Source organism: Myodes glareolus, chromosome 8 (genome assembly GCF_982192425.1).
Source record: "Myodes glareolus chromosome 8, mMyoGla1.1, whole genome shotgun sequence".
NCBI classification, from domain to species: domain Eukaryota; kingdom Metazoa; phylum Chordata; class Mammalia; order Rodentia; family Cricetidae; genus Myodes; species Myodes glareolus.
In genome coordinates this window covers 65,015,641-65,027,400 of record NC_142033.1, presented here as the reverse complement: position 1 = coordinate 65,027,400, position 11,760 = coordinate 65,015,641, and positions in this window count along the sequence as shown.

Below are 11,760 nucleotides of genomic sequence, written 5' to 3'. Positions count from 1 at the left end.
TTTATATGTAACAGTTTGCTCTGTTTTATTTTTTCAATAATGTAGATTTGGTAGATCTACATTTAATTCTTAAAGACCACAGTTCAAGTGTATTATGTTTCCTCCTATACAATCAAACAAACTCCTAGGAAACAGACTCTTCTATCAATAAACTGCACTTGTAAGTAAAGCACAAGATCACTATTGCCAGGAGACACTGAGACATGAAAACTAACAAGAAAGAAAGTTCTGGAGAAGGCTCAACCGTGGAAAAATGAAGCAGTGTAGTGGGACTTTTGTGTGTTTATGACTGTTAATAAATGCACAACCTGAAGTGCTCATTATAAGTACCAACATATGCATATGTACCATGAATTCAAAGCAGTATATCTTGAAATAAGTGTATTTAAATGATATTAACTGTCCCAGAGGATGAAGATTAGGACCAGAGGAGAAAGGACATATGGGAGGTACCCTACATCTAGATGCTGGTTTGGGTTGGTCTGACATGTTACTATGCTCAAACTTCAGTGAGTATATAGTTAAATTTGTTCTTTTTCTTGGATATAAATTGTATAACTAAAGACAAATCATTTTAAAGTTTTTTAACAATAGTATTATTCACTCTGCAGCATACATTGTCAACAATTTACTTAAATTCAGCAAAAACAAGTACTGAGGATGACTATGTGTCTTGGTTTCTTTTCTATTACTGGGAAGAAACATCATGACCAAGGTAACTTATAGAAAAAAGAGTGTATTGAAGATTTAAAGTTTTAAAGGGTTAGAGTTCCTAACTATCACGGTGAAGAGCGTGGCAACAGGAAGTCAGGCATGGTGCTGGATCTGTAGCTGAGAGCTTACATCTTGAAACACAAAATAAGGCTGATACATTGAAAATGGTATGATTCTTCTGAAACCTCAAAGCATACTCCCAGTGGCACACTATCTTCAACAAGCCTATGACTCCTAATACTTCTCAAACAGTTCCACCGACTGAGGACCAAGTACTCAAATGCATGAGCTGTGGAGAGCATTCTCATTTAAGGCACACACTAAGGGATCAGTAAATTCATGCATAGTTATATACATAAGTATTTCATCAAGTTTATTTGAGCATTTAGATATTTATTAATCAATATGAGACTTCAAGCAATTTGGCTAATCTTTGAAAGAGATAAGGTACAAAACTTTTAAAATGTATTTGAGGAATAAAGACAAAACAAAAAGTAAACAAAACACACACACACACAATAAAAACTTTCTTTATGGAAATTCTTACATGGACATTTCGAAGTATAGAGTCTAGTTTACCTTTCACACTGCCTCCTAGGAGCCTAAAATCAAAAGCCTTCGTAACCTTGTTACCTGCCATTTGAGGTTGTTAACCATAAAGCTAATGGGATGTATTTTGAATGTCTGAAAAAATATTACTGATCAATAAGTGCAGAAATTGTGTTTTGGGGAAATTCTCCTCTTTTCCTTGTGCTTTTGTCTTTACTCTTTGTACATGGCCATTTCTAGATGCTTTCTTTTTATTCCAGTTCTCATCCCACTCTTTTCCTGAGCCAGCGATGTTGAAATTATTTTCTACATTATTAGTTTTCCTTCTTGCTGTTTCCATTGCCATTTGAAATTTTACTACTCAGTTTAAATTCCTAGCTTTCTCTTGCTGACAGATACTTGTCTTTCTTTTTGCTTTCTTCCTTTCTTCCTCCCTCCCTCCTTTCCTCCTTCCCTCTTTACCTTCCTTCCTTTCTCCCTTTTTTCCTTCTCTCTGCCTTTTCTTTCTTTATTAGATTCATTTATTGTGCTGGAGAGATGGCTTAACAGTTAAAAGTCCTTACTTCTCTCGCAGAAGACTAGGTTTTAATGCCTAGCACGCACATGATGTCTCACAACCATTCATTGATTCTAGTTCCAGGAAACGCAGTGACCTCTTTTGGTCTCTATAATCACCAGGCAATATCCCTATGTGTATTTTACCTGTATGTATTATAAGCACCTTGTGTATGTCTGGTGCTCTTAGAAACCTGAAAAGGGTCACTGTATCCCTTGGAAATGGAGTTTCAGGGGCCTGTGAGCACCACCATATGGGTGCTGGGAACTGAACACAGGTCCTTTGCCAAAGCCTCAAAGTCTCTTAAACACTAAATTAGCTCTCCAGTTCAACTCAGCTCCTCTGCAATTCTGCCTGCCTATTGAATTCACTTTCCTTAAATTAGGGTCCTTTTTTCCCACTCAGTTTTAAAAATGTTTTGGATTTATATATTCTAATTCTTATTGAAACAAAGCAGGTGCTTTCTGCTGTGTTTGTTTAAAGCTTTTAATTCTAAGTAAAACTGCATTCGACCTGCATTGTGAGTATGGCAACATTTCCTATTGCTCATCCAACATTATAAGTCAAGTGAACTCATGTGTCAAGCCCTGGACCTCAATGTGATGTTATTGTAAGATGGAGTCTTCTGATAATAATAGGGTTGAAGTTAATTCTTGAGAACAGGGCTTTCATTTTCATAATGAAGTTGGTTTCCCCACTGCTGTGTTTGTTTGTTGTTTAATTTTGTTTGTTTATTTGAGACAGGGTCTCACTATGTAGCTCTGACTGATTTAGAACTTATTATGTAGACCAGGCTGTCCTCAACCTCAGAGATCCACCCGCCTCTACCTCCTGAATACTGGGATTAAAGGCATGTGCCACTATGTGTGGGGACAAGTCCCTTGACAAGATTAGAAAAAGAGAAAGTTCTTTGATCTCTAAAGCCACCTGCAAAGCAAGAAAATGGCTCTCAACAAACATCAAAACACTCATAGCTTTTCCTCAGCTTACTTAGTCCCTAAACTAACTGCTGTTTAAGCTAACACATCTATGGTACACTATATGACAACTTGAGGAGATTAAATGTTCAATAGACACCTAAAGGTCAATAGAGAAAATTCATAAATATTTTATGCAAATTTTAAATATATTCCCAGAATCAGCATAGGGCAATTGCTGGTATTATCAAAGCCAAGTGGACCAGCTATCCTTTTCTGGGAAAATCCTTGACTTCCCTGACATCTGCATATTGTACCTGACTTTCTAGATTTCAGAAGTGGCTTATTACAGCTGACATTTTAGAGAAAACCATTGGCCCTCAAAGCCTGGTATATATGACACCACATAACTGATACACAAAATTAGGCCATTCCTAAGCCTCTGTATGTAATGAGTGACATTATGATAAAAGAAAGGCTTGGAGAGACTTGATGACAATGGTCCTATGATCACACTTAGTTACAGTTTGATGACACAGATTAAACTAGATAAATTAACTGTTTTGCAGTCCTGGTAGTTTCTTTTCCTCTCCTCCCCTCCGGTTTCCTCCCCTCCTCTCCCCTCTCCTTCCCTCCCCTTCCTTCTCCTCTCTTCTTCTCTCCTCTCCTCTCCTCTCCTCTTCTTTCTTTCTTTCTTTCTTTCTTTCTTTCTTTCTTTCCTTCCTTCCTTCCTTCTTTCTTTCTTTCTTTCTTTCTTTCTTTCTTTCTTTCTTTCTTCTTTCTTATCTCCAACTGAATAACTTTGGACAGAGTGGCCTTTCCTCTCTGGCTTTGCTTTTTCATTCATAGTGAAACTAATAATCATTTTGTCCATCTCAAAAGACACTGCCTCAGCATGTCCAAAGGTAAGATTTTATGATGACATGAATAACTCTGATCAATATGCAACTCTCACCCCACTAAAGTGTCCTCCCAAAATAGACATAAGCAGGGAGAATAGAAAGCAGAATTATCCGAAGTGGAAAAGCAGCTTTGATCAATAATAGCATATTGACTAGTTGGTGTGCACCGTCCTAGCACGGTGGAGAAATCAGAAACAAAGACACAAATTCTGCTCAGCAGAGCACTAAAGTCTTTGCAGTGCTTTAACTAACTTTTATTAATCACTCCCTCACACACATGGTGGAAAGTATGCTAAATACTTCATCTCCCTCCCAGCTTGCAACCATCATATGAAGTTTATCTTCAAACACTAGGTAGAGGGAACACATCTGTTCCTGGTTTTCAAATCTTGATGTCTGTAGAAATCCCTTGGTGAACTTGTCACACATACAGTTTTCTAAGTCATGTTCTTAAGGATTCAGATTCTATAAGCCTTTACTTCAGTTTAAAAACGTTCAATGTTGAAAAACTGTCTTGTTAATCAGAATCAGGTTAAGATATGGGCCAGATATGAACCATGAGATCCCAGGGCAGGAGGGAAATCAGGGAATCCAAGATTTTCAAATATATCAGACTGCAAAGACCATCTGAAACATTGGTTAAAAATATAAGATCCCAGGTTTTCCTCATAGATATTCTGGCTCAATGATCTGAATTGAACTGGGGAATCTGTATTCTCTTTGCCTTAAGTAGTTCTTAAAGTTGGACAAGTTTGAGGTTCAAGAGAATTATCTATAGCTACCTAGGTATGTCTAAAGGAGAAAAAAAAAGCCCAGTTCCTTGGATCCTCAAGGCATAGCTCAATCAGTCTATTGTTGTCATAGAAGAGCTATTGGGGTCTGCATGGATTGTTAGACTGCCCATTCCCACAGTGTTCTCTTCCTGTGCACAGGTATTTCTGATATCCGTGGCTCAGCCTCACAAGACCTTATGTCAAGCCCATCACAAAGCCCTTGCAGCTTGTAAATTGTGAAACACAACAGCTCCGTGTCCAGTCTAGTGAGGAGGAAAAACAAATCCATGGAAACTGTTGTCACAGTCACAGGAACTGCTTAGCCAGCTGCGGGAAGCAAACAAATCCACTGTAACATTCACTCAGGCAGAAGGTTCCAGCTCATTGAGAGCAAGCTCATTTGTTTTCCCATTAAGGCTCATCCAAGCCTACCTGGGTTGTGCTTACTAGCTTATAGTAGTGCCAGGGCAGAGCTGGGCAGAGCTGATAGATTTATGACACACTGCCTTGATGACATATTTACCAGACATTGCTTGCAGGAGCCAGAGACCAGGAGCTGGAAGATGAGAGTACTTACCGGAGACTGAGCATACTGGGAAAAAACAGGGAGAAGGCAACTGATGAGAGAAGCCCGTCTTGGAATGTGCTCTTGGAGAGCAGGGAGTGCTATGGATAGAAGGTGCAGAGATGACAAAGCTCTTCTGCAGTCAGGAGGGGGATGTAGAAAGAATATGCACTCTAACTCCTGTGCACAGACGTGAGAAACTGAAGACTACTCTGAGCCTTAGATTTTACATTTTAAAAAATAGGTTTAAATTTACTCCACTTCACAGGGTTACAAAATATCAGAGAAATGCAAGGACCCATCATCATGCAGTCAGGTATTAGACAAAATCATATATATATATATATGAACCTCTGTTTGTAAAATGCTCTTCTTGCTGATGGCTGTATTCCATTTAAAGGAAAGGAAGTCTCACAGTATTTAATATGGCAAGAACAGTTCTGTTTGAATGCTTTCTGCTTATTAAGAGATAAAGCAAGAAAGCAGGAACATAAAAATTATTATGTAAATCACGCATTGAGTCAGATTTTACTCATTGATTGTTCATGAAACCCTTATGTTAGAAGCTACTATCTCTATGGTTATGGAAACAAAGAATTTCCATAACTGAAAATGTAAATTATGTGTCCCAGCCACACAACTTATTTGAGCAATGCCTGAGACAGGGTAGGTATCCAACAAATATATTTTCCAATGCTCCCAAACTTTATTCTCCTATAATGATACACATTTGTATGGTAGCCTTTGTTTGTTCAAGAATTTATTCATGTGCACCCTTTCACGAATCGTTTTCTGTTAGAAATATAAAAGTAAGTCAGACAAATTTTATGTCTTTGGTAGATAGTGTATGTTCAGATGTGTGTTTTTTCCCTTTGTATTGTTAAATCTGCATAACCAAGAGTCTCTTGGGAAGAAGAAGTATCAATTAAGAGATTGTTGAAATCAGACTGGTCTGTGCCCATGGCTGTGAGAATTGTCTTGATTGTTGAGTGATGTGGGAAGGTCCATGCATAGAAATCCCTGTGACACAGCCTGGGTATGATGAAGATATGCAACTTCCCAGAGGGACAATAGAAAATCAGTCACACAGTTTAGCAGAATTTGAGTAGTTGTATGTGCACATGTTTGACTGGCAGGAATCAACTCCTTCTGTTGTCCCACATGTTCTGAGACAGGGTATCTTATGGAAATCTACAGTTCATGAATTCAGATAGACTGATAGGTCAGTGAGCCCCTTGGCTCTTCCTGTCTTCATCTCGTCAGAGCTATGATTAAAAATACATGCCGCCACACTTGACTTTTTACGTGTTTGTTGAGGATTGAACTTATATTTGCATGGCAAGTACTTCTCCACTCCAGTTGTTTAAGGCTTCTCTCAGTTTTCTTTCTACTGTTGTGATAAACTCTATAATCAAAGACAAGTTGGAAATGGAAGTTATTTTTCTCAACTTACACTTTCAAGTAGTAATCCAAGGGAAACCATGGAAGAAACTAATCTAGAGCATGAACCATGGAGGAACGTGTTTACTGGCTCGCTCCCTCTGGCTTGTGACCACTCAGCTTTCTTATACTTCCTAGAGTCGTTTACCCATAGCGAAAAACACCCACAGTGAGCTATACCATCTTTATCAATTAACCATCAAGAGAGTTCTTCACAGGCATGACTGTAGGTTAATGTAATCTGGATGCTTTTGCAATTGACACTTTCTTTTCCCAGTGATCTTTGGCTGTGTCAAGTTTACAAGGAAAACTAACCAGGACAGGGTTTGTATGTCTAGGGTTTAAAAGGACAACATAGACATCAAGAAATTTCTAAACTCCAGGGAATGGAATGGTTAAAGGGAACTGTATCATAACTTTAGTGTATTACAATGATGATCCAACTAGTTTTTAGGTCTGTTTTTATGGTGGTCATAGCTTTTTTTCAAGCACCCCCAAGAAGCCATACACACTGGGAGCTCCTCCATGTATAATTTGCAGATGTCTTTTCCTGGTAAGGGGAATACAAGCCTGAAAGTCTTCACCCTTTTACATGGCCCGGGCATTTTGTGACCCCAGGACAATCCAATTTCCTCCTCTGGTTAAAGTTCATAAGCTGGCCATGCTGACTTCCTGCTTGGCAGCAACAGCAGAAACACTGGGAAAGTTCTGATAAGAACAGAAAAGGATAAAAGTTTGCTATGCTACTGTAACTTCACTTTGACATGCAACCTCCATTTTATTACAGAGATGTATAAAAGAGGGGAGACACAGTGCTGTCAGTGGTTCATGTGGAGAAGCCAATATTAAAATTCATTTTTATATATGCATCCATTCCCTGCTTCAGATATGTGCAAATATTAATCAAAAGACCACCACATTAGGAGCAAGTATGATTAACATTATGCTGCCTGATGGATTAATTCTTTCTTAGGAACCAATGGTAAAACTCTTTTCCTTTCTCCTTAATCCTCTCTAATAGATTGAGAGTTGCCGATAGAAGTTACTTTTTCTATATCATAATGCATTTATATGGTAAACTCTCTCCTCAAATATAGACGTGAGGATAGACTACTTAATTACTCCCTGTGCAAGCATGGAACTTTCATTTTCAGAACCAGATGGAGCAAACATTATTTATCCAGTTTACTCTCAGGAACTCTATGATCACATTAAGATTATTTATTGTTCTGAGATATGTGATCCAAGCAAATGACTATTCTTTTCTTTTCCTTGAAGGGTCTAGAAAAATGGGTAAAATATTACTCTGCTATTAATAGTGAAATATTTTGGAAATCAATCTCTCAATATAATAAAATTTTTTGAAACATTTAATTCTTTTGGCACAGAAATTTTATGTCTAGAATTACTTTTTTAAAAAGTTAATTGGCCAAGGATGGTGGTGCATATCTTTAGTCCCAGCACTTATGAGGCAGAGGCAGACAGATCTCTGTGAGTTCGAAACAAGTCTGGTCTAGAGAGTAAGTTCCAGGACAATCAAAGACACACAGAGAAACTCTGTTTCAGAAAACAACAACAACAACAAAGAAAGTTAATTTTTCTATATGTAGAAACCACAATGTGTATATCTAGTACTAAATCATTTGAAATTATAAAAACAGCTAGAAAAAAACAGCTATGATGTACAGACTATTAAATCCTATTTGCAAAATGATAACATGGTGTGATAAAAAGGAAATGTTCATGGTCTAGTAATAACAATGGTAACACCAATATTTTTTAACATTGATAATTGGTCTAATGATATGTGTGCAATATATTTTTACTCTATTTAATCCTTTCATTGAAAATGGATTCATCTCTCATACAATACTTCCTGACCATATTTTCTGCTCCCTCCACTCCTCCAAGCGATCTCTCTCCTCTCCCCTCTTCCCCAGATCCCCTCCCCTTCCATTTCCTCTTAAGAAAAGAGCAGGCCTCCAAGAGATGACAGTCAAACGGGACAAAACAAGATACAATGAGACAAGACAAAACCCCACATACTGCAGCTGGACAAGGCAACCCAATTGGAGGACAAGAATCTCAAGAGAAGGCAAACGAGTCATATAAACCCATTTCCACTGTTCAGAGTCCCACAAAATCATCAAACTGACATCCATAACATACATGAACAGGACCTGGTGCAAATGGGCTGAGAAAAAGATCAGGGAAACAACTCCCTTCATAATAGTGGTGGCTGTAGAATATTATTTTAAGGTGTGTTAATTTATCCTCTGGAACATTTGTTAAACGATGCAGAGATGTGTATGAGTAAATAAAATTCACCTACATTCAGGATCTTGAGTCATCAGCTAGTTGACAGGAAGTGGTAGGGAGGAGCCATGTAGAGAAGGGCTTTTAAGGAGGGGCAAGCAAACGCACAAGGGTTTAGGGAGACAGGGGAGAAAGAGAGCAAGTGAGCTGTTTGCGCTTCAGCCTTCTTGGGAGCAGAATTCTACCTCGACCTTTGAATCTTGACTTCTTTAGAGGGGCAGAGATTTAGATGAGTTCCCTTCTTAGTTTTGAAAGAATTGGTGCCTGAGTGAAAAAAAAATTCCCTAATTCTGCAGGTCTTACAGCCTAATTGCTGCTGATAGCAGCAGAGTTGTACTTACTGATATGGATAACCATGGCTTAAAATGCAGCAAACATTTAAAAGGAGAACAATAGGCAAGCATAGGATATATATGTGATGCTGAGGCCTTATCAGATTCCAATGAGGTAGATACTATTGTTATTAATATCTCCACATGTCAAATGAGAAAAAATAAAGGCCTTCTCTGGTTACTGTGATTCATTTGGGTTACAAATTCAAATTTATTGCTTCTTCCTGAGACCACCTTCAAGTCATCATGTGATGAAAAGTTCCAAACTCAGTTAAGTATTTTCTTCACAGATACAGTCCCCCCCCTCCCCGCCGGTGGTACAAACATGTAGTGTCAGCTCTATTCTGAAGGCTAAGACTTCAGAATTTAGAATTGAAGGCTAGTCTAGGCAACTTAGGAAGAACCTGTCTTAAAGTTAAAAGAAAAAAAATGAATGGGGTGTAGGTCAGTAGTAAAGTGTTTGCTTAGAATGCAGGAATTCCTGAATACTTCAAAACAATGACTCAGTAAAAATTCAGGAGAAAACATGCATGGTCTTCCAGTTGCCTTCACAAGGATGTGAAGAAGCACAGATGGTGATCAGATCTTCCAGACATAATGTATACTGTCATGTGTGCAGTATTGTCACCAAAGTACATTCACTTAAGCAGGTTCATCTGGTGCTCAGGATTTTTAATGGAAATCACCAGCAGCTACTTTTCGTATGTAATCACACAGTTCCGGGCCTTGCAGATGTCAGGTTGCTAGAGTGTGTCTCAAAACCCCCACTACAAGTATCATTGTTAGCAAAGCTTGTGTAGAGTGGCCCAATACAGGCATTCAATGATATTCTTATCAGAGAACTTTGTCCAAGCTCTTCATGCTTCATTTTCAGGTCAAGTATTGATTCAATACTTATATGAGCAGAATACGAGTACTTGAGATTTGTTGATTTAATACATAAATGATTGAACAATTAGACAAATCCCAGAGCCTAAGAACTCAACTGTTTTGAATCCTGCATAGCAGAAACTCTATCTTTTGCTGAGTAATTTCTTTGACAAAGTTAATAATATAGCTGGGAAATGGAAAAGAGAAGCAGTTTCTGCCAGTGATAAGATAGACTACCATCAAGTCCATGCTACAGGTGAGGGTGAACATACACAGACAGTGAGTCAGGTGTAGAATGAAAAATAAAATCCCAGAGACATATATTGGGGTTCAGGCAGAAGATCAAAAAAGCAAAGCAGCCAAGCTACTAGACAGCTCTTACTTCTTTTCAAAATCTTTAGACTGAAAAGAGAACAAGTTCCTGTCTCATTCTGCCTTATATTTCTCTCTAGTGCTAGGTTTAAAGGTGTGTGCCTCCACTGCCTGGCCCATATTACTGATTAGTATGACTAGCTTAACTCTCTGTAATTTCTCTTCAATCAAAAACAATTCTCTCTTATCTTCAGCTGATAATTTTCAGGGACTATTAAATACCTTGTCACAAGAGTCCCAGGTAAACTCGGGTGCATGGGGGGGTGGGTGGGAGGGTTGTTGGAAGGGGAGAGGGTTAGAGAGAAGGGAGTAGGGGAGGAATGGGGAAAACTCGGGGGACTAAGATAGGGGGAGGGAGGAAGGATGGATATAGGATCAGGGAAGAATATATCTCAACTAAGGGAGTCATTTTAGGGTTTACAAGAGACTTGATTATAAATGGGATCCCAGGTCCAAGGAGAGATCCCCAGATTGTTCTCTGGACAGAGGAGAGGGTGCCTGAACCGGCCTTGGCCTATAACCATACTGATGAAGATTTTGCTTATCACCACAGATCCTTCATTAGACGATGGATGGCGATACAGACGGAGACCCACATTGGAGCACCGACTGAGCCCCCCATGGTCCAAATGAGGAGCAGAAGGAGGAAGAACATGGAAAAAAAAAAACTCAGGACCACGAGTGGTGCGATCACCCATTGATACAAGGGGACTGATCTAATGAGAGTTCACCAAGGCCAGTTGGACTGGGACTGAATGAGCACGTGATCCAACCAGATTTTCTGAATGTGGCCGGATTCTCTGAATGTGGCTGGCCCGGAGCCTTTCTGAAAAGCCATTGACAGTGACACTGGGACTTGTTTCCTCTGCATATACTGGATTTTTGGGATCCAGCCTGTTTGGATACTCACCTTCCTGGACCTGGAGGGAGGGGGGAGGAACTTGAACTTCCCACAGGGCTGGAAGCCCTGACTGCTCTTAGGGATGGAGAGGGAGGAGGAGGGGAAGGGGGGAGTGGGAGGGTGTTGGGAGGAGGGGCGGAAATGGAAACTTTCATAATTTAATAAACTTTGAAAAATAAATAAATACCTTGTCACCATCTAACATTTTGTTTAAATTAATCTGTTCATCAGGTTTCATCCCAATAGGAGACTGCAGTTTGAAAATGTCTCTTAGCAATATTTGAAAATCATTAACAGTCAGCTATTGATCTCTCCTATTTGTACCTTTTAGGGTCTTTGTCAGTCTATTTTTTAGCCTAAATAATTAAGGGAATCACCTCTTTTTATTTTTTCGGGAGCTATCTGTAATCCCCAACAAGGCAAACTTTACTTCTTCAAACATTCTTTCTAAAGTATTTACACTTGAATCAAATAGTAATATGTCATCCATGTAACTGTAAACTACAGATTCAAGAAACTGCTTGTATGTCATTTTCTACAGCTTCCATATGAA